This window comes from Ornithorhynchus anatinus, chromosome 4 (genome assembly GCF_004115215.2).
Source record: "Ornithorhynchus anatinus isolate Pmale09 chromosome 4, mOrnAna1.pri.v4, whole genome shotgun sequence".
Classification (NCBI taxonomy): Eukaryota; Metazoa; Chordata; class Mammalia; order Monotremata; family Ornithorhynchidae; genus Ornithorhynchus; species Ornithorhynchus anatinus.
Window position 1 is genome coordinate 14,296,223 of NC_041731.1, and position 22,485 is coordinate 14,318,707.

General features: G+C 43.6%; 1 long non-coding RNA gene across 1 annotated transcript in view; it reads right to left on the reverse strand.

The window, feature by feature from the left end:
- Positions 1–21,027: 21,027 nt before the first annotated feature.
- The window catches only part of LOC103167730, a 39,658-nt gene continuing 38,200 nt past the window's right edge, over positions 21,028–22,485 (reverse strand). Inside the window, exon 3 of the long non-coding RNA XR_003758976.2 lies at positions 21,028–21,434. This is a non-coding gene — a long non-coding RNA (uncharacterized LOC103167730). The remainder of the gene's footprint in view (positions 21,435–22,485) is intronic.

Sequence of the window (22,485 nt, forward strand, 5' to 3'; positions counted from 1 at the left end):
GGTCAGAAGCAGGAGAGTCAAGAGGGAGGGTCAGTGAGCTCGGCTTGAGAGTGAAGAGAGCAGAATGTATGTAACTTTGGGGTGGGGGTGAAGAGACCTGATAAATAAATGGAAAAGAGCAGGTGAATGACCTTGAAGCCAGTGAGGGTGGTGAAGGAGAGGCAGCTAGCAACTTAAACAACAGCCTGGGGATAAAAGCTCTGCAGCTGGTCTCACCCTGACGATGGAGAAGCCAGCCTCACCTCACCCTTCAAACGCAGCAGCCGCTTGCTTTCGTCCAAGGCGCCCGACCAAAATAGCTTCTGTTCACTATGAAGAAAAGGCAGGAATCTTAACAAAATGCTGGGGAATTCGACTTGGGTTCTTGTCAAAAGGCGTAGAATATGACTTCAGTACATTGTAACCGATGATACCGAAATGAGCGTCAGTGTGTGTCGCTGCATCTTTGTGCAGTTTTATATTTGTCAGCTGAGTCATTTCAGGTTTGGTTCAGTGTGAGTAGTACTAACACTACTTATTAAGCACTTACTGTCACAGACCTCTGGGAAAGTGTACACGGGTGGGAATTAGACATGAATCCTGTCCCTCGAGGGGCTCGAGTTTGGCAATACTGATCCATTTAACAGGAATCTAGGTTCTAATCCTGCCACTTGTCTGCTATGTGACCTTGGGCAAGTAACTTAACTTCTCTGTGCCTCAGTTACCTCATCCGTAAAATGGAGATTAATACTGTGAGCCCCAGATGGGACACGGACCATGTCCAACCTGGTTAGATTGTATCTTCCCCAGAGTTTAGTACAGTGCCTGGCACAAGGTAAGATCTCAACAAATACCATTTAAAAAAAAAAAAAGATTGCTCTGAACAACGATCCCCATGGGCCTGATGGGACTGCCTAAATTTCTCCCCAAGGGCTCCTAGGCCTTACAGAAACAGTAAACATTCTCAGCAGATCTGGACTAGGTCAGTTACCAAGCAAGCCTAGCCTACCTGGAGTATTTACACACAACCAGGGATCTCCAGTAGCACCCCAGAGGTGATGCAATAACTTGTTTGCTCACAGCTCTAGGAATATTTTAGCAAATTAGAAAGCCAATGGCAGTGGTTCATTTTTTTATAGACTACAGCCAATAGTCTTATTCAACATGTACTGTGCTACAACAGTACCCTGGGCTTAGACCTCATTCAAGGGGCTTGAAACAATTGTGAAAAGAGTAAAACAACAAAAAGTAATGATAATAATAAACTGTGGTATTTGTTAAGCACTTACTTTGTGCAAGTCTCTGTACTAAGCACTGGGTGGATACAAACAAATCAGATTGGACACAGTCCCTGTCCCATGTGGGACTCTCCGTCTCAATCCCCATTTTACAGATGAGGTAACTGAGGCCCAGAGAAGTGAAGTGACTTTTCCAAGGTGACACAGCAGATAGTGGCAGAGGGAGGATCAGAACCCATGACCTTCTGACTCCCAGGCCCTTGCTCTATCCAGTATACCAAGAGAGTGAAGAGTCAGCCACAAAAATCAGGAAGCAGGATTCAGTATTAAACTCTTTCACGAGAAAACTCAGTTTCAGTTATTCAGAATTCTCTGAACAGCTTGGTTTCTTAGCCCTGACAATCCTAATGGTTTGTTTAAAAGTTTGAGGTAAATTCCTCCTGTAGTTTCTGAGTATAGAAATGAGGAGCAAATGCAATGTTCTCAAGGGGAGAACTGGAATTTTGCTTAATTTATCTGAAACTGGGCCAGTAATTAATCCTTTAGATGAAGAGAAGCAGCATGGCCTAGCGTGGCTCAGTGGAAAGAGCCTGGGCTTCGGAGTCAGAGGTCATGGGTTCGATTCCCGGCTCTGCCACTTGTCAGCTCTGTGACTGTGGGCAAGTCACTTAACTTCTCTGGGCCTCAGTTACCTCATCTGTAAAATGGGGATTAACTGTGAGCCTCACGTGGGACAACCTGATTACCCTATACCTACCCCAGTGCTTAGAACAGTGCTCTGCACATAGTAAGTGCTTAACAAATACCAACATTATCATTATAGAGCATGGACCTGGGAGTCAGAAGGTTCTAAACCCAGCTCCGCCACTTGTCTGCTGTGTGACCTTGGGCAAGTCACTTTACTTTTCTGTGCCTCAGTTACCTCATCTGCAAAATGGGGATTGAGATAGTGAACTCCATGTGGGACAGGGACTGTGTCCAACTCGATCTGCTTGTATCCACCCCAGTGCTTGGTACAGTGCCTGGCACACTGTAAGCGTTTAACAAATACCATTATTATTATTATTATCATTATTATTATTAAGGATATGGCTTTCTGAAGTTGGAGATTGGTAATAATTGTTAATGTGGTATGCGTTAAACATTTACTGTGTGTCAAGCACTATTCCAAGCTCTGGGCTAGATACAAATTAATCAGGTCAGGCACAGTCCCTGTCCCTCATGGGACTCGCAGTTTAAGTAGGAGGAAAAACAGATGTTTAATTACCATTTTGCAGTTAAAGAAACTGAGGCACAGAGAAGTTAAGTGACTTGTCCAAGGTAACACAGCAGGCAATTGGTAGAGTCGGGATTAGAAACCAAAGTCCTCTGACTCCTATGCCTGTGTTCTTTCCATTAGGCCTCACTGCTTCAAAAAAATTAGTCAGTGGAACAGATTCTGAACATTTGAAAGTGCTATTCTGAATGAGTGCCACAGAAAAATTTGTTATTCATTCAATAGTATTTATTGAGCGCTTACTATGTGCAGAGCACTGTACTAAGTGCTTGGAATGTGCAAATCGCTAACAGATAGAGACAGTCCCTGCCCTTTGAGGGGCTTACAGTCTAATTGGGGGAGACGGACAGACAAGAACAATAGCAATAAATAGAATCGAGGGGAAGAACATCTCATTAAAGCAATCGCAAATAAATAGAATCAGGGTGATGTACATCTCATTAACAAAATAAATAGGGTAATGAAGATGTATACAGTTGAGCGGACGAGTACAGTGCTGAGGGGAGGGGACGGGAGGGGGGAGGAGCAGAGGGAAAGGGGGGAGAGGAGGGTTTAGCTGTGGAGAGGTGAAGGAGGTGTAGAGGGGGCAGAGTGAAAAGGGGAGCTCAGTCTGGGGGAAAAGGGGAGCTCAGTCTCAGATGCGGTAACTGAGGCACAGAAAAGTAAAGTGACTTGCCCAAGGGCACACAGCAGACAAGTGGCGGAGCTGGGATTAGAACCTTCTGACTGCCAGGTCCATGCTGTATAATAATAATGTTAGAAGATGAGACCATCAAAAACAGAACAGAATTTCATCACTGATACACTAAATGCAAAAATATATCATCTTCAGTATTACTTGAGTACCTACTATGTTCAGAAGCAGTGTACCTGTGAACTCCCCGAGGGGCAGGGATCATGGTCTAATTCCCACCTGTGATTTCTCTCCCAGAGCTTAGCACAGTGCACTGCACACAGTAAGTCCTTAATAAATGTTATTACTACTGTTAGATATTTGTTCACAAGCAATAGAAGTATGTTCCCTTGTCCTCAATGAGCTTTCAATCCAAGTGGAGAAATAGGCTTACACAAAAAATTACATCCAATGGAAACCAAAAGAAAAAACACAGATATCATTGGTAACAATAAAGGTAAGGAAAATGTGAATGCTTGGAATGAAAAAGCAGCATAAATTTAAGTGTTGTGGTAAGGCTATGTAATGGGAGACTTGACCTAGGAAGTGAAGATTAACTGGAGATTACTTCCTGGTGGAGATACATTTTTCAGAAGGGTTTTGAAGGACAATAAAAATGAGGTTTGAGGGATTTTACTGGGGAGAGAATTCCATGCAGAGAGAAAGCACATGCTTAATAGAAAGGAAATGGGTAAGTCAAGAACAAGGGACAGATATGCAGTTATCTCAAGGGGAGTGAAGAGTTAAACCTTTTGGGAAAGGATTCCAGAAAAAATAAGCAAGAGACTGCTCTGGCAGAGGTTTCTGTTTGATTCAGTAAGAAATGAGTTGTACTTAGAAGTTTGTGAGGCAAGGAGTGATTTGCTTCGATTAGATTTTTATTTAGCCGAATGGAAGGGTAGATGGAAGAGGAGAGAGGCAGGCCAAAAAAGACCAGTAAGAAGAGTGATGTAGGGTTGCATCCAGGAGAGGGACGAGAGAATGGACCAAGGGAGTAACCATATAGTGTAGAGGAAGACACAGATCTAGGCAATAATGTGGAAGAAAACCAGCAGGATTTAGAGACAGACTTAATTGCGAAGGGAAAAATTAGAGAAATGTCAAATGTGACAGCAAAGCTGGGAGCTTCTGGGACAGGGAGAGTGGTGTGGTTGTCAACTGAAATGGGGAAGGAATTTTAGAAAAGAATATCTGCAATTCAGTATTTGCAATTGTGAATTTAAGGTGCCGATGGGAAATGCATGACAAGATGATGGGGAATTCATTTTTTGCAATATTGAGTTTAAGGTCCTGGTGGGAAATGTAAGGCAGGTGGGAGTTGGTGAAGTAGATTTGGGAGTTTCCTCATAGTTGAAAGCTATGTGAGCAGATGAGCTTCCCAATCAAGTAGTGGTATTTACTTAGTGCTTACAGTGTTCAGAGGATTGTACTGAGCATTTGGGAGAGTAAGTACAACAGAGTTGATTGATATGTTCCCTGCCCACAACAAGTTTACAGTATAGGGGAGAAAGAGGGGCAGAGGGAGAAGAGGAAAGAAACTAGAATAGAACCTTGTGGGACACAACAAGTGACGAATAAGGACAGTTAAAAAGGAAACAGAAAGCATCAGAAAGGTACCAATCAGCAAAACCATTCACTCTCCCCTATTGTGCTCAGAAGATGAGAATTTATTTCTTGAATTTTCAATGGTGAATTTTTAAGAGAGGATTTTTTTTCTCTGTGTGATGGGATTTGTATGGCTACCTGCCACAAAGTTGAGGCTATTCTCCAAAACTTGAGTTCACAGACTTTGTAGTCTAGGGTCAAACTTGCCAGTTTAGAAGTTTGAACCTTCGAAGTAACATGGCTTAGTGGAAAGAACACGGCCCTAGGAGTCAGAAGACCTGGGTTCTAACCCCAGCTTTGCCACTTGCCTGCTGCGTGACCATGGGCAAGTCACTTTACTTTTCTGGACCTCATCTGTAAATTGGGGATTCAAGTCCTGTTTGCCCTCCTACTTAGACTGCGAGCCCCATATGAAACAGGGACTCAGTGCTGATTAACTTGTATCCACCCAAGTGTTTGACACAGTGCTTGAACATAGTAAGCAATTAATATAACAACAACAAGAATAACAATGATTTGCTCCTGACTTTCACAGATTATGTTAACTATACCCAAGAATTGTATAAATGTCCGGGCATCACATCACCCTAATGTTTTTCTTCCCAGATATGTAAAATGGAATATTGGTTTGGTTGGGCAGCAGCAGTGATGAGCAAGGATCTTGTCAACCTGATTACACTGAAAGGAGAAGCTGTCCATGTGTTCACTGGTCAAAAATGGAATGAACTTTAGCTCCTTGGCATTTTCAGGAATTTCTTTTGTCTCAGGCTGACTTAGCTTGGTTTTGAGAATCTTCAACAGGAGGCCAAGAGTACAGTGAAATAATTTACAGATAGAAAAAGGAAAAGGAGATAGGGATATGAGTTAGTGTTAAAGTAATAGGGTGCATAAGACGAGTACAGAAGTGCTATGGGTTGTTCTGAGCACACAAGCATGTAGTTGGTGGTACTTGTGGAGATGAAACCTGGATAGAACAGAAATTAACTGGGGAAGGGATCCTGAGGAAAATGTGATTTCAGAAAGGCTTTGAAGTTGGGAGGAGCTGGTGTATGAAGGATTTGAAAGGGGATACTTTTTCAGGCAGAGGAAAGAGTGTTCTCCCTTCACACCTGACAGACCATCACTCTCCCCACCTTCACAGCCTTAGAAGCAGCATGGCATAGTGGAGAGAGCACAGGCCTGGGAGTCAAAAGGGTTCCTACCCTGGCTCTGCCACATGCCTGCTGTTTGACCTTGGCCGAGTCACTTTACTTCTCTGTGACTCAGTTACCTAATCTGTAAAAGCAGAGCAGAGAAGCAGCGTGGCGCAGTGGAAAGAGCACGGGCTTTGGAGTCAGGGCTCATGAGTTCGAATCCCAGCTCTGCCACTTGTCGGCTGTGTGACTGTGGGCAAGTCACTTAACTTCTCTGTGCCTCAGTTCCCTCATCTGTAAAATGGGGATTAAGACTGTGAGCCCCACGTGGAACAACCTGATTCCCCTGTGTTTACCCCAGCGCTTAGAACAGTGCTCTGCACATAGTAAGCGCTTAACAAATACCAACATTATTAAAATGGGGATGAAGACTGGGAGCCCCAGGTGGGACAGGGACTGTGTCCAACCCAATTTGCTTGTATCCACTCCAGCGCTTATTACGGTGCCTGGCACATAATAACCACTTAAATACCACAATTATTAGAATGTCATCTCCTCCAAGACACCTTCCTCAATTAAACCCTTGTTTCTTCTTCTCCCACTCACTTCTGCAGCAGCCTCGCTTTGGGATTTGCACCCTTTATTCACCCTGCCCTCAGCCCCACAGGACTTATGGACATATCTTTAATTTATTTTAATGTCTGTCTCCCCCTCTATTCTGTAAGCTCTTTGAGGACAGGAAACCATCTATCAAATCTGTTATATTGTACTCTCCCAAGTGCTTAGCAGAGTGCTGTGCAACAAATAAAATTGGTCTATCTGCATACCACAGTGAAGCTTTAGCAGCCATTCCTCTTGTCACAATCTGCCAAATGTTGATGATGCATTGATGCTTTGCAGCAAATAGCTCTTGGAATCTTGTCATGTTAATGGTGTCCACATCTGAGCTATTAAAATGACATCCCAAATGATGATTTATTATAATGTTGTTGTTTTCTGTGCTCTGGAAAGCCTCTTAAGTGAGACTTCTTCTGGAAGATGAATTAATTATGCTGAACCTTTGCCATGATGTGCAATAGTTTCTGGTGCCTTCTGTGACCATTAGGGTTCGATTTATAGTCTTGGCCAGATAGAAGGTTTTGTGTCTGTCTAGAATGAGGTATCTGCAGCATTTTCAGCAAAGTGCTGCTGTTGTGATTGGGGATTGACATGAGGAAAACATAATAAAGAAACAAATGAACTAAACAGACACTAAATTACAAGGTGACTGATGGGAGGACACAACCCGGGAGGTGTAGTTGGCCTCGTCCTGGTGAATTTATTAAATGCAGCCAAGCTGGAAGATGCAACAAGAGACCTGTGGGAAGAGCACATGGTTGGGATTGAGGAAACTTGGATTCTATTCCTGGTTCCACCCCTTGCCTTCTGTGTGACCTTGGGCAAGTCATTTAAGTCATTCTATTCAGTCTTGTATTTCCTCCTGCCTTCAGGACATCTCTATTGGATGTCCTGCCAAAACCTCACCTTAGCATGTCCAAAAACAGAACTCATCTTCCCACTCAAGCCTTGTCCTTCCCATCACTGTAGACAGCACTACCATTCTTTCTGTCTCACAAGTCCATAACCTCAGCATTATTCTTGACTCATCTCTCTCTCAACCCACATATTCAATCTGTCACCAAATCCTGTAGGTTGTACCTTCACAACGTTGCTAAAATCCGCCCTTTACTCTCCATCCAAACTGGTACCACGTTGATCCAAGCACTTATCCTATCCAGCATTGACTGGGTTAAGCCTCCTTGCTGACCTCCCGGCCTCCTGTTTCTCCCCATTCCAGTCTGCTGCCCAGATCATTTTTCTACAAAACCATTCAGTCCTCCATTCCCACTCAAGCTTATTTTAAAGTCTGCCTACCACTCTAAACTCTAAGCGCCTTGTGGGTAGGGAAAGGGTCTAAAAATTCTGTTATATTGTGGTGCTTATTACAGTGTTCTGTGCACAGAAAGTGCTCAGCAAATACTACTGATTAAAACTTTCCATTATCTCAGTTTCCTCATTTGTAAAATGGAGATTACATACCTGTTGTCCCTCCTCCTTAGATCATTGTTATTTGAGTGCTTCCTTTGTGCACAGCACTATTCTAAGTTCTTGGGACTTGTTCCAACAGACATGTTCCCTTCTCATATCAGGTTTGCACTCAAAATGTCCTGCTTTACCAAACTGAAAAATGGCTCATTAGACAACTGTAATGATATTAACTCTCATTTTGTAATTACAAATAAAAAACTGGTGAAGAGAAATAAAATAACCATTGTGTCAAGAACCATCAAAATGGTACTTTATGCCGGTAGCAACAGTAATCCCCAGGTAGGACAACCCTCTTTGCCTGGAAGTTGCCAGACTAGGAATTGACATCACTGAGAGGCTAGGTGAATCGGACCTAAATGAAGGTCTTCAGAGCTGTTCGCATTCACTTCAGGGATTAAAAAGCTGATGCTGGGGGTTGTTTTTGAACTGTGTAGCAAGATTCTGAATTTATGCAGCTTATGTAAATAGTGTAAAATCAGCCACCCTCATTAAAGCAGCAAGGTCTAGTGGATAAATACTGAACTAGGATTCAGGAGACCTGGATTCCAATCCTGATCCTCCACTTGCCTGCTGTATGACCTTAGCCAAGTCACTTAATTTATCTGTGCCTTGGTCTCCTCATTTATGAAATGGGGATAAGGTACCTGTTCTCCTTGCCTCTCATATTGGGGAAGAGGAACTGTGTCAACTTCGAATGTATTGTATCTACCTCAGTGCTTAGCACATAGTGAGTATTTAAACACTAAAATTATTATTAACAAAGAGATATGGCATAGTGTTTTTCCTATCATTTCCACATCACTAACAGAACAACCTGAGGTTCTGATCACTCCCCACAGTTCTATTGTTAGCCAGGGTTTCAGAGCAGGAGATCAAGGGAGGCACCTTGGTCTAGTGGAATGAGCACGGGCCTGGGAGACAGAGGACCTGGGTTCTAATCTAATCCTAGCTCCACCAACTGCTTATTTTGTGACCTTGGGCAAGTCACTTAACTTCTTTGGGCCTCAGTTTCCTCAACTGTAAAATGGAGATTCAATGTGGGACAGGGACTGTGTCCAACCTGATTAACTTGTATCTACCTCAGTGGTTAGAATAGTGCTTGATATATATTAAGTACTTAAATACCATAAGCGTACAGCCTCTATATGAGGAAAAGTCTCAGACAGCATGACTGGACTCCAGCGTAATTCCTCCAAAAGACACCTCCTCTTTGGTATTTTGGTACTCTAACAGATCATGGAAGTTAAAGATGACAGGTCCGTTTTCTCAACAAGGAACAAATAAGGCAGTAAGGCAACCCAAAAATGAGGGCTAGGAATTAGCACCTGCTGCCCACCTGCTTTTTTATTGTATTTGTTAAGTATTTACTATGTGCTAGCCACTGTACTAAATGCTGGGGCAGATAGAAGCTCATCAGGTTGCACACAGTCCCTGTCCCACATGGGCCACACAGTCTTAATCCCTATGATACAGATGAGAGAACTGAGGCACAGAGAAATGAAGTGACTTGCCCAAAGCCACCCAGCAGACAAGTGGTGGTGCCAGAATTACAACTCAAATCCTACTGACTCCCAGGCTTGGGTTCTATCCATAAGATCATGCTGTTCCTCATATGATGACGCGATACAGCTGATTGGATCCATGCCCATAAACTCGTGCTCATGAATTCCACCTGGGGCCCGGAAATGGGATACTACTGACATCTCCACCTCAAAGTCTACCTCTGATAGGTGGGAATTCACCAGTTAAAGAGCAGCACATCCTTCTTGTCCTTTGTCAGCCGGGGATAAATTCCCACACCCTTCTCTGCAGCCCCAGCAGCAAGGAAGAAAAAATGCTCAATGTCTGGGAGGTTACCCCTGACATAAACCCTCTATTCAATCCCTGATTAGAGGGTGATAGGTGGGTAGACTATTATTGGTTCATTCATTACTAAAGGGAACATGTTATTCTGGGGGTAACTTCACACTTCTGCCAAGACAAGTACATAAAATTAAAGCCTTCTGTGTTCTTGCTAGGTGAGATTTTTCTCACTGAAAGTACAAGAGGAAGAAGCCTGAATCTTGCAATGTGCATGACAGAGGTTTGGGAGTGGGGGAAGTACACATAGCTGGGGTTGGTTGTCTGACCTGATAACTTGGAGGGAGCTAGTGGGTCACTGGAAGGGTGCACCTTCTCTAGAGGTTCTCCATGCTTGATTCCAATAATGATAAATAATTATGGCATTTCTTAAGCACTTCCTATGTACCAAGCACTGTTCTAAGCAATGGGGTAGATACAAAGTAATCAAGTTGGACACAGTCCCTGTCCCACCTGGGGCTCATAGTCTCAATCCCCATTTTACAGATGAGGTAACTGAGGCCCAGAGAAGTGAAATGACTTGCCCAAGTCACCCAGCAGACAAGTGACCGAGCCAAGATTAGAACAGACGACCTCTGACTCCCAAGCCCGGGTTCTTGCCACTAGGCCATGCTTCTTCTTCTATGACGCCTGTGGTTCACAACAGAATGTTTTCTTTTTTAATTGATATAGCCAGGTGAGATTAGCAAGAAGGCAGGTAGGATGCACAAGGATGCTCTGAAAAGGCAGTTTGTTGTTGAAGATGATTAACCGATATTATTTAGTGAGGGTTTAACATCTTTGGCTTTACAGCTCTCAATCACCATGCCCCCTCCTACCTCACCTCGATACTCTCCTCCAGCAACCCCAACTCACACACTTTGCTCCTTTAATGCTAACCTTCTCTCTGTACCTTGATCTCATCTACTTCACCACTGACCTCTCACCCGTTTCCTGCCTTTGGCCAGAAATGCCCTACCTCCTCATATCCAGCAGACAATTACTCTCCCCAACATCAAAGCCTTATTGAAGGCACAACTCCTCCGAGACGCCTGCCCTAAGTCCTAATTTCCCCTATCTACCCTTACTTCTGGGTCAACTATGCAATTGACCATATTCCCCTTGAACATTCTGAATCTTACCCCATCCCCAAAAGTTACATAAATATTCTTCCACCCACCTTCCCCTTGGAGCGAAGCCACTTTGTGCTAATAGGTGAGAGAAGAGGGCAGCACCTTCCCACCTGTTACTATTTGATTTCAAACACGCGCACATACGTACACATAGACACACACATGGACTGTTTGCGTTGGTCAATTAGAACGGGACTTATCCCAGAACACACAGAACAAAATATTAACATCACTGCCATTTTTGTCTCACAATTACTTGAAAAGGAAGCTCCTCAAACCCAAACTCTGATTAAAGGATTTAATGATCCTGAAATCACAAGACTCTTGCCTTTTTTCTTTGAGATACCTAATTGTTCCTCCTTCCCATCCCATGATTCATCTTTTTAGACTAATTTAGAAGAGAAAAGATTTCTAAAGTAAGCCAAATCCTTTTCCAAAACAATTTTCTCCTTGAGCTTGCAAAAACATAATTAGACTGTCAGATCTTTGAGAGTAGATATTATGTCTTGTTTCTTTTGTGTGTTCTCTAAAACCTAATTCAGAGCACTTGCACACAGTGCAAATAGACATTCAATAAATCATTAGACTTCAAGCTCCTTGAAGGTTGGTATTTTCCCTGTTACTTCTTTTGTGGACAAGGGCTAATTCACTGCTCTGCTCTTCTTGACTGTGACCTCACTGTGGGCAGAGACTGTGTCTACCAACTCTGTTATATTGCACTGTCCAAAGCAGTTAGTACAGTGCTCTGCACACAATAAGCGCTCAGTAAATACGATTGACTGACTGCCCTCAAGATACCTGAGAAGCAACGTGGCCTAGTGGACAGAGCAAGGGCCAGGGAGTCAGAAGAATTTGGGTTCTTAACCCAGTTCCACCACTTGTCTGCTGTGAAACCATGGGCAAGTCACTGAACTTTTCCGTGTCTCAGCTACTTCATCTGTATAATGGGGATTAAGACAGTGACCCTTATGTGGGACAGGGACTGTGTCCAACCTGATTAACTTGTGTCTATCCCAGTGCTTAGTGCAGGACCTGGCATCCAGTAAGGGCTTAACAAATACCGAAACAATAAAAAACTCGATAAATGCTGGCAACGATGAGAGAGGACAAGCATTACATTAGGACTAGTGGCAATGAAAATGTGTTTTAGCCCCTACCTTGAAGAATGACCAGTATGCTTAGTAATGAAAGACCAATCATCAAATTAAAAACAAATCATCACAGCATATACAAAACCAAATATAGCAAGAGGTCAACCTTTTAGTGTGCACGGTTAGTGATTTATGCTTTTACAACACAGCTACAGAATTTAGTGTTGAAACGCTCTGACACTCCAGTCATGTCTTCTTGGAAAATAGGGTGCCTTTATAATAACGGTTAACACCAGCAGAAGTCTTATCACATTTTCTTGATTATGACCGTTTCAGAGAGGGAAGGAATTTTGATGGCTTTATTCAGCTGGAGCCTTCTCAGGAGAGAGCTGCTTGAGACCACATGATCCTTGATAAGTTCCATCTAGGAGGCTGGCAGGCCAAACACTAGCCAGAAAACAGATCGGGAATCTTAGCTCAACGAGACTAATTGTTTTGCTTAGGGAGGTAGTGATTTCAAGGACCAAATTTCCACTACTTTGTCCTGTAAATTAGAGGATCATAGAATTTGTAGCTTTTGGCAACAATTTTCCTAAACAGGCAACTGGGCACCAGGCCCCAAACTCCACAGGTCGGCCAGCTGAACCGAGTCCCTAAATTCACTGCTATTTTTCTGTGGAAGGAATTTCAAATATTCATTAAGGAGAAAAATAAACAGTTGGAATTATGGTTTTGAAAGCTGACTTCTTTCAGGAGTCCTGGCTCTCTCTCTAGTTTAGAAGATTTCCTGGCAACCAAAGGGAGAGAAGATTTAAAAGGGCTGGAGGAGAACTGATTGTGGGTGCAAGGGGAATTTTTTTTTTGGTTTAAGTTATGAAAGTGCTCTGTCAGATTCAGTGTCACATTTCAGAATATCCTTTTGACCTGTTTCTCTTGCTCCAACAGACATCATATTTCTAGGGATAATTTTAGTTATTAAAGGGAATTGTGATCTGATACCATCAATCTCCCTCTTTTCTGAGTCGCTTAGTCAGCACAACCAGCTACAGCTGCAGCACGGCTTCAGTCTTAACAAAATAAAGAGAAGCGATTTCATGTCTAACATGGGAAAACTGCACATTAGTCACCAAAAATAATAATAATTGAATCTGAGTGGCTACCACCTGCTGCTTAATGGCTGCAGCATCCCCTGCTATGATTTCAATCTAATTAAAGCATGACTGGTAATTGATATTTTTCTGTCACGGGTCGCACTGGCTCCCCTGGAAAATGCCAGGTATGGGAACACTGGCAAACTGTGCTATAATAATGATAATATTTTTTAAGCACTTACTACATGCCAAGCACTGTTCTAAGCACTGGGTACAAGCTAATCAGGTTGTCCCATACGGGGCTCACAGTCAATCTCCATTTTATAGATGTGGTAACTGAGGCACAGAAAAGTTAAGTGACTTGCCCAAAGTCACACAGCTGACAAGTGGAGGAATGGGATTGGAACCCATGACCTCTGACTCCCAAGACAGTGCTCTTTCCACTGAGCCATGCTGTTTCCCTATGTAGAGAAACATGAGTGTTATGTATATGCTTCCCTATGTGTTATAATAATAATGATGGCATTTAAGTGCTTACTATGGGCAAAACACTGTCCTAAGCGCTGGGCAGGATGCAAGGTGATCAGGTTGTCCCACGTGGGGCTCACAGTCTTGTGATATGTAAGGCATCTCTAATTTGACTTATCTCCTACAAGACTGTAAGATCCTTCCTGTAGACTATAAGTGCCTTGTGGACAGGGATCACATTTGCCAAGTCTGCTGTACTGTACTTTCCCAAGCGCTTAGCGAAGTGCTCTGCACACAGGAACTAATCAGTGGAGAAGCAGTGTGGTCTAGTGGACAGAGCACCGACCTGGAAGACAGAGGACCTGGGTTCTAATCCCCGCTCTGCCGCCTGTTGGCTGTGTGACCTTGTGACCCTTAATTTCTCTGTGCCTCAGTTACCTGATCTGTAAAAGGTGGGGATTAAGACTATGAGCCACATTTGGGACAGGGGACTGTGTCCAACCTGATTATCTTATATTTACTCCAGCACTTAGTACAGAGTCTGCCACGCAGTAAGCTCTTAATGAATATTATTTAAAAGAAAAATTGATTGGGAGAGTGCAAGTCGACAGAGTTGGTGGACATGAACTCTGCCCACAGGGCACTTACAGTGTACAAGATGAAAAAGATACTGAAGTAAATACCAGTAGGGGAAATTTCAAGACATAAAGACCTGTATTTTAGTGCTGTAAGACTAAGGGTGGAGTGGATATCAAGTGCATAAAGGGTAGAGCTCCAAGTGCATAGATGGCACAGAAGTGAGGAGGGTAAATGTGGCCTTTTGGAAAAGTTGTGATTTTAGAACAGTTTTGAAGTGGGGGAGAGGGGTGGTCCATCTAATGTGAAGCGGGAGGGAGCTCTAGTCCAGAGGTAGGACATTGGCAAAGACTGGGAGGTGAGATATGCAAGATTGAGGTGTCGTGAATAGGTTGACCTCAGAGAAGCGAAGTGCGCGGGCTGCGTTGCATATGCTAAGTCCCACATGAGGTTCATAGTCTAACGTGGAGGAAGAACATGTAATTGATCCCCATTTTATAGAGGATAAAACTGAGGCCCAGAGAAGTTAAGTGACTTGTCCAAGATCACACAACAGGCAAGGGGCAGACCTGGATTAGAACCCCGGTCCTCTTACTCTCAGGCCTACACTCTTTCCCCTCAGACCATGTTGCTTCTCTATGGCACTTTCAAGAGATGCAACTGTTCGATTGTAAATAGATGGCAGGAGCTCCATGTGATCAAAGGCAACTTATGAACACATATCGGTGGCCTGTGAATTATTTATAAACACAGAATAATAAAAATACTAATGACAAAAAATGAATCAGTGTGATTAATATGGGAGGAAAATGCCTGCAAACGCTGAAGATGTTGACCAAAAGTAGATATGTCCTTAGAGTGTGTATACAAACATATGTTTCTAGGTATCTATAATTTATACATTGTAAATTATTTATTTATATCAATATCTATCACCCCATCTAAACCATAAGCTCATTGCCTTCTTTAATTAAAACTTTTGAAACTCCTAACATATGGATCCCTCCTGAATTACCATCATTAGAAAGAAAGTGACTGCAGAAACTACCAGAGTACCACTAAGGCCCATTAACAATAATAATAATGATGATGATGATGATGATGGTATTTACTAAGGACTTAAGTGCACTGTGATATGTCCTGGGGTAGATTCCAGAAAACTGGATCATACTCAGTCCCTGTCCCACATGGAGCTCGCTTTCCGAGAGGGAGAGAGAACCCGGTATTTGATCTCCAGTTTACAGCTGAGGAAACTGAGGACCATGTAAGTTAAGCGACTTGCTCAAGGCCATTCATCAGGCAAGGGATGGAGCTGGAACTACAACCCAGATCTCCCGACTCCCTGTTCCAAGCTCTTTCCACTTGGCAACACTACTTTCTAATGAGTTGTTGTGAGATACTAGCCAAGGGTTTCTGACCCGGCTCCTGGAGAATATCGGCCATTCCCTGAATCTCAGCTTGGCTTTACACCAACTCAGAGCAAAGCAGATATGAGTTTTGCAATTCATCTAATGCAGCAGGGCCCATATCAAGATTTCTACCCAAGATGATTGACCTCACAAAAACATTCGGCATTGACTTTGGGGGCTTTGACTCTCAAGGAATGAAACAGACAATTTTTTCCACTAAACTCAATCCTCCCGCTCGCCCAACTCCTCTAAGAGGGCTGCTGCACAGAGGGACCTTAGGGTAAAGGTGGCTGGCCAGAGAATTCTGGTAGTTGCTCTGAATCTTCGGAGAATGCATAAAGCTTTTCCTGCTCGGCTCCTCCTCGCCCTCTTTGCTACATTCTTGATGCCTGAGAGGCCCCGAGTGGATTCCACAGTAAACTCTAAGGAACAAAGAGAAATCCGCCCCACAACTCACTCTCCAAATGACCTCCCTCCACTTTGGGGATTGGCTCCATCCCTTGCCCCAGGAGCACAAAGAAAAAGTCTGGAATTCAGAGATAACATCAGCCCCAAACTTTCTCTTAGATTTCCAACTCAAACATTCTAGGGCTAGTCCCCTCAGGACATCCTGAAGGGCAGGAAGTGAACTTTGCAGAAACTTATAAGGAACTCATAGGAAAAGTTGACATAAAGCATATTCTCTTATACAACCATTTCCAGCAGGAGATCAAGGGTCTGGTAAATTGAGCTTTTCTGTTTGTTTGTCACGGTATTTGTTAAGCACTTACTCTGTGCCAGGCACTGTTCTAACTGCTGGGGTAGGTACAGAGTAAGAAGGTTGGACATAGTCCATGTCCCACATGGGGCTCTGAGTCTTCATCCCCATTTTACAGACAAAGTGACTGAGGCTCAGAGAAGTGAAGTGACTTTCCCAAGGACACCCAACAGACAAGTGGCAGAGCTGGTCCTAGAACCCCAGATCCTTTTGACTCTCAGGCCTGTGCTCTATTCCACTAAGTAATGCTGTTTGTCTGAGGAATTTGCCAGGGCTCAAAGTGCATTTCCAACTAGAAGGCCAATCAAGCCAGAGTCCAAGGATATTCTACATGATCCTTTCCCCATTGTCAGAGTCCAGAAGATTCATTCTTGTTCAAATCAGGCTAAACTGTCATGCTTGAGGTTGTGTTACTTCTGATCCCCTATAAAACATCTCCAACTCAACAGCACGTGAACCTCATCAAAAGTCTTAGAGGCAGTCCACCAGGAGCTGAAGACTATGATCCAGAGAAGCAGGCGAAGAAAGCATACAGATGATTCGTCTCCTACTTCACCCATGCCGCACAACGTCCTGGACTGACAGTACACCCAAAGATTGAGATTGTGTACCCACCCGCAACACTCAAAACAAAAATGCCAGTGGCAGCACACAATGCCATCACATTGAATGATGCCATCTTGACAGTCGAGAGATACACAGGTAGATGAAGCAGCATGGCCTAGTGGAAAGATAACTGGCCTGGGAGGCAGGGGATCTGGGTTTTAATCTCAGATGTGCCACTTGTCTGCTGTGTGACCTTGGGCAAATCACTTCACTTCTGTGCCTCAGTTACCTCTACTGTAAAATGGGGTTGAGGTTGTGAACCACTTGAGGGACAGGGACTGTGTCCAACCTGATTAGTTTGTATCTACCCCAGCTCTTAGTACAGTGCCTGACATGTAGTAAGCACTTAATATCATTAAGTTAAAATAAAATTTAAAAAAATCAGGAAACAAACTCCAGAAAGAGCTGCCAATGGGAGCATGGAAGATGGTAGAAGCACTTATGGAGTACCTGTTAGCCATGATGCACTATACCAGTCACTTGTGAAGTACAGAAATAAAGTGACGCATGTCCTGTCCACGAGGATCTTGCACAGTTGGTTGATGGTAACAGTGGCCAATCAATCAATAGTATTTATTGAGCACTTGCTCTGTTCAGAGCATTGCACTAAGTGCTTGGGAGAATACAATAGATAGAGTAGAGGGGATCCCTTCCTTCAAGGTGCTTAACGGAGTAGAACAGGGCAAGGTATCTGGGACATGGACAAGCCCAGGTGGGCCACGATCTATTTTTTCAGTAAATCCACTAATGCCTATTCGCCCACATTCTTCCTAACCCTGAGGCTAATCTCAGTTTGGAGGAATGCCTCAGGAAATGGAATCATGGTCGCCCTAACAGTTGCATCTCATCTCTGTGGCAGTGGAAAACAGATGGCCTGTGGAATTTCTGTGGACTGGCAGCTGTGGAAACTATTTTCAATAGGGTCTAAACCCTAATTCTTTCTTTAATCTGATTGTTATGATCCACAAGAATCATGAAGGTCACTCACATTCCAAACTGTAGGTTTTAGGTTTACTGCTAAACCCAACCTGATTTAGAGTTTTAGGTTTACTGCTAAACCCAACCTAATTTAGAGTTAGGATATTAAGAAATGCTATCAGAAGCATAAGAACATAGGCAACATCATCACTGGGTCAGGCCAATAATCCATTCTGTCTCCAAAGTGGCAACAGGATGCTTGGGGGGAAGGAGAGATGATCATCTCCTTGACAACCATCCACATATTAGACCAAGTACCACCCTACATCTCAAACTTCCCTCCCATTAAGGACTTCTCATTCATGAATGTATCCGATCCCTCCTTGAACCTAGCAATATTTTCTGCTCATAAAACTTCCTCCAGTAACACATCTTACATCCTTGACATCCTCTGGGTGGAAAAACTATTTCTTTGTGTCTGCTTCAAGTCTAATACCTTTCAGGTTTCATCTAAAAATATCTCACCTAAACGTCGCATTTAGTGAGCAACAATTTGGTGTCCAACCTGTCCCCACCCTTCATGATATTTTCAAACTTTCATCGTTCCCCTTTTTGGACTTCTCATACTAAGTCTTAATTTTTTTTCAGTCTTTTCTCATTTGGGAACTTCTCCCTGATCACCCTGTTACTTTTTTCAGTTCCTTTTCTGGCCAGTACATCCTACTTATGATACTGCAACCAGAGAGGCACATAGAATTTTAAGTAGAGGTATATCACAGTTTCACCTAATGGCAAACAATATAGCTTTGACCTCCCTGATACCGCTCTATATCTTGTTGGCTTTTCTAGCCGCTGCTGCACATTGAACCAGAGCTGTGAGGGAAGAGTTAACCGTGATTTCAGGACCCCTTTCCAATCTATTACCCCCATTAGAGCTCAGATCCTACCATCACGCTGGACTAATTAGTGTTGTTTTTCTCTAGAGCTATTGCTTTCCACTGATGGCCATTCAAGATCACTGAAACATGCTGGTGCTCCTGAAACATCCTGTTTGCAGACTTCAGATCTCACCTCAAACTTGCTTTCTCAAGTTTCCATGGATTTTTTTTGGTGTAAACAGAAGCAGAAATACTAAAGGGACACCTGAAGGTGGGGTGAGCTTGGCTGTTCCAAGATCTTGGAACAGCTCCAGGCTGTCAGTCAATCAATCAATCATATTTCTTGAGGGCTTACTGTGTGCAGAGCTCTGTACTAAGAGTTTGGGAGAGTACAATAAACAGACGACAAGCTCAGTCCACAACAAGCTTACAGTCTAGAAGGTGGGTGTCATACATAGTCCCAAGCGCTTAGTACAATGGTTTGCACACAGTAAGCGCTCAATAAATACAATGGAATGAATTAATATAAATTACAGCTATGTACATAAGTACAGTGGGGCTGGGAAGGAGGATGAGTAAAGGGAGCAAGTCAGGGTGATACAGAAGGGAGTGAGAGTAGAGGAAAGGAGGACTTAGTCAGGGAAGGCCTCTTGGAGGAGATGTGCCTCCAGTGAGGCTTTGAAGGTGGAGAGAGAATTTGCTGTTGGATTTGAGGAGGGAGGGCAGACTGGGCCAGAGGCAGGGTGTGCGTGAGAGGTCGGCGGTGAGATAGACGAGATTGACAGTGAAGGCAGAACTAAGGAGCTCCTCAGACCATGGACTCAGGGTGGGAACGGAGCTCTCAGAGCTGGAAAGTCCTCGCTGGAAGAATTTCTCCCTCTTCCTTGCCCTCCACTGCCACTCTTCTCCTTCACCTGACCAAGAGGAAACCAGCTAAAGGCAGACAACAGGTGTTTGTCCTCAAAACAAACACCTGTCATAAAACCCCAGTCTTTTCCTAAGAGAGGCTCTTTTGGCATAAAACTATTCTTGTTTATGGCCTTGAAAAGAAGGGCATCTAAAAAAAAGAGTAGTGGAAAGCATTTTTTCAACACTTACATGTAGTTTACAAGTAGAAGACATTCATTTTGATTTCTCGGTAAAAATGTCTGTCTCCCCCATTAGAGTGCAAGCTCCTTGTGAACAGGGTCTGTGTCATTTTACTTGTTTTCTTCTTCCTGAGTGTTCAGCACAGTGTGTGACACTCAGTGGCCATCCAGCAAATACTATTACTCCCACCAGAGAAGCAGTGTCACCACTGGTTGAAGCACAGGTCTGGGAGTCAGGAGGATCTGGGTTCTAATCCCAGCACTGCCATTCATTTGCAATGTGGACTTGGGCAAGTCACTTAACTTCTCTGTGCCTCAGTTACCTCGTCTATAAAATGGAGATTAAGACTGTGAGCCCCATGGAGGATATGGACTGTGTCCAACTTGATTAACTTGTATTTACCCCAGTGCTTAGAACAGTGCCTGGCACCTAAGTGTTTAATAAATACCATACAGAAAAAAGAGAACTACTAGAAAGACAGATGACCTAAAAACAGATAAATTATCCTCAATGTCTTTGCTCCCCTGTTTATTATTGTACTGCAGGGAACAGGGCTTGTTATTTACTGCTTTAGCCTTGGCAGGGAAGAAAGTAGTTTTCTTCAAAAGAAAAATAGCCGAGATTTCAGGAGATATTTTCATCCACCAATCCCCAAATGCAGTAGTAGCCAATTCGCACATCATGGACGCCACCTTTTGAAGCTTAAACCTCTTTGAGTTTCACTGGTGGATAGAAGTTGCATAAACCAGGAGGCTGTTGTTGGGAGTTGGATCTCAATAAGGCAAGCCAAAAGATATTAGACACTGAATTGCTGGCACGCTTTGCAACTAGTGCTTGCAAAAACTACATGGTTGAAATGCGAAGAACAAAGACCTAAATCAAAGTAATGATTCCCAAGTTTATAAAGTGCCTGAAATCAAAATCTCCTGATCTTTGGCATGACACAACTATGTTCTGCTTTCTGAAGTCCCTTGGAAACTATTCATCATCTTACCACATAATAGGCTTCCCCCCCATCCTCCAGCTATACCATGTAACTTGAGCTAGTAAAACCTCCCTAGAAACTCAAACTTGGTTTAGTGCCAAAGTGGCTTAAAATCTCATCAAACAAAAACAGTAAGCCTTTGCAGATACTCAGGCTGATTTAACTTGGAGAATGAGGGTTTCTTTCACACGTCCGTAGCATTTCGAGGCACAGGAACACCAGGACATTTAATTAGTTTTGTAGCAACGTAACAGCCACTCTGCAGATCAATTGTGTCTCCTGACTATGGTTTTTCCTAACAGAATTTTTCAAGAGAAAGTTCTGTTCAAGCCATGCTTCAATGTCCATTGTCCATTCTTCTCCCATACTCCATCGAGTCAAAGTGTGATGTAGCCAGCGTTGCTTGAGTGCTGATGGGAGTTCTAGGATCCTTTGCTTGTGATCCTGCTTGGCCAATTGATTATTTCCTTGGCGTGTAGGTGGGGTTCAAGGAGATGTGCTACAGTCGGAAGGGGACAATTAGTAAGTCCAGGTCTCGATGGAGTCTCCCATCAGAAATGACATAGGAACCTCAGTTCTGAGGCTCTGGGACAGGGAAGAATCTGCAGAGAGGAGTAGATCATAGTGCTAGTGGCTTGCCCAGTGCTCCCCAAATCAATCAAGCAATCAATGGAATTTACTGAATGCCTGCTTTGTGCAGACCGCCGTCCTAAGCACTTGGGAGAGTACAATACAACAGAATTAGCAGACTCCCTTCAGTGTCACATCTCATCATTGGCTTTAAAGCAATCAGTCACCTTGCTCCCTCCCACCTCACTATTCTCCTACTACAACCCAGCCAGCACATTTTGCTCCTCTAATACTAACCTACTCACGGTACCTCCATCTCGTCTATCTTGCCATCGACCTCTTCCTCTCGACCACCACCTACCCATAGCCCGGAACTCCCTCCCTCATTTCCACTTCAAAGCCTTACTGAAGGCCCATATCCTCCAAGAGACCTTTCTTAAGCCCTCTTTTCCTTTACTTCAATAATAATGTTGGTATTTGTTAAGCGCTTACTATGTGCCGAGCACTGTTCTAAGCGCTGGGGTAGATACAGGGGAATCAGGTTGTCCCACTTGGGGCTCACAGTCTTAATCCCCATTTTACAGATGAGGTAACTGAGGCACCGAGAAGTTAAGTGACTTGCCCAAAGTCACACAGCTGACAAGTGGCCGAGCCGGTATTCGAACGCATGACCTCTGACTCCAAAGTCCGTGCTCTTTCCACTGAGCCACAACTCCCTTCTGGTCACCCTGACTTGCTCCCTTTATTCATCCCTCCTCCTGCCCCACAGTACTTGGGTAGTTATCTGTAAGTTATTTACTTATATTAATGTTTGTCTCCCCCTCTAGACTGTAAGCTCATTATGGGCAGGGAATGGGTCTGTTATATTGTTATAGTGTACTTTCTCAAGCTCTTCGTAAAGTGCTCTGCACACAATAAGTGTTCAAGAAATACTATTGACTTACAGTCATATTCTGACTGGGGGCCAGAGTGGATCAAGCAAGTGGACAGGGAGAAGTGCAGCATACTGTGAAGTGTGTGTGTAGTCTTGATACACATTAGCCAACTATGCAGACAGAAGCGGCATTAGAACCCAGATCACCT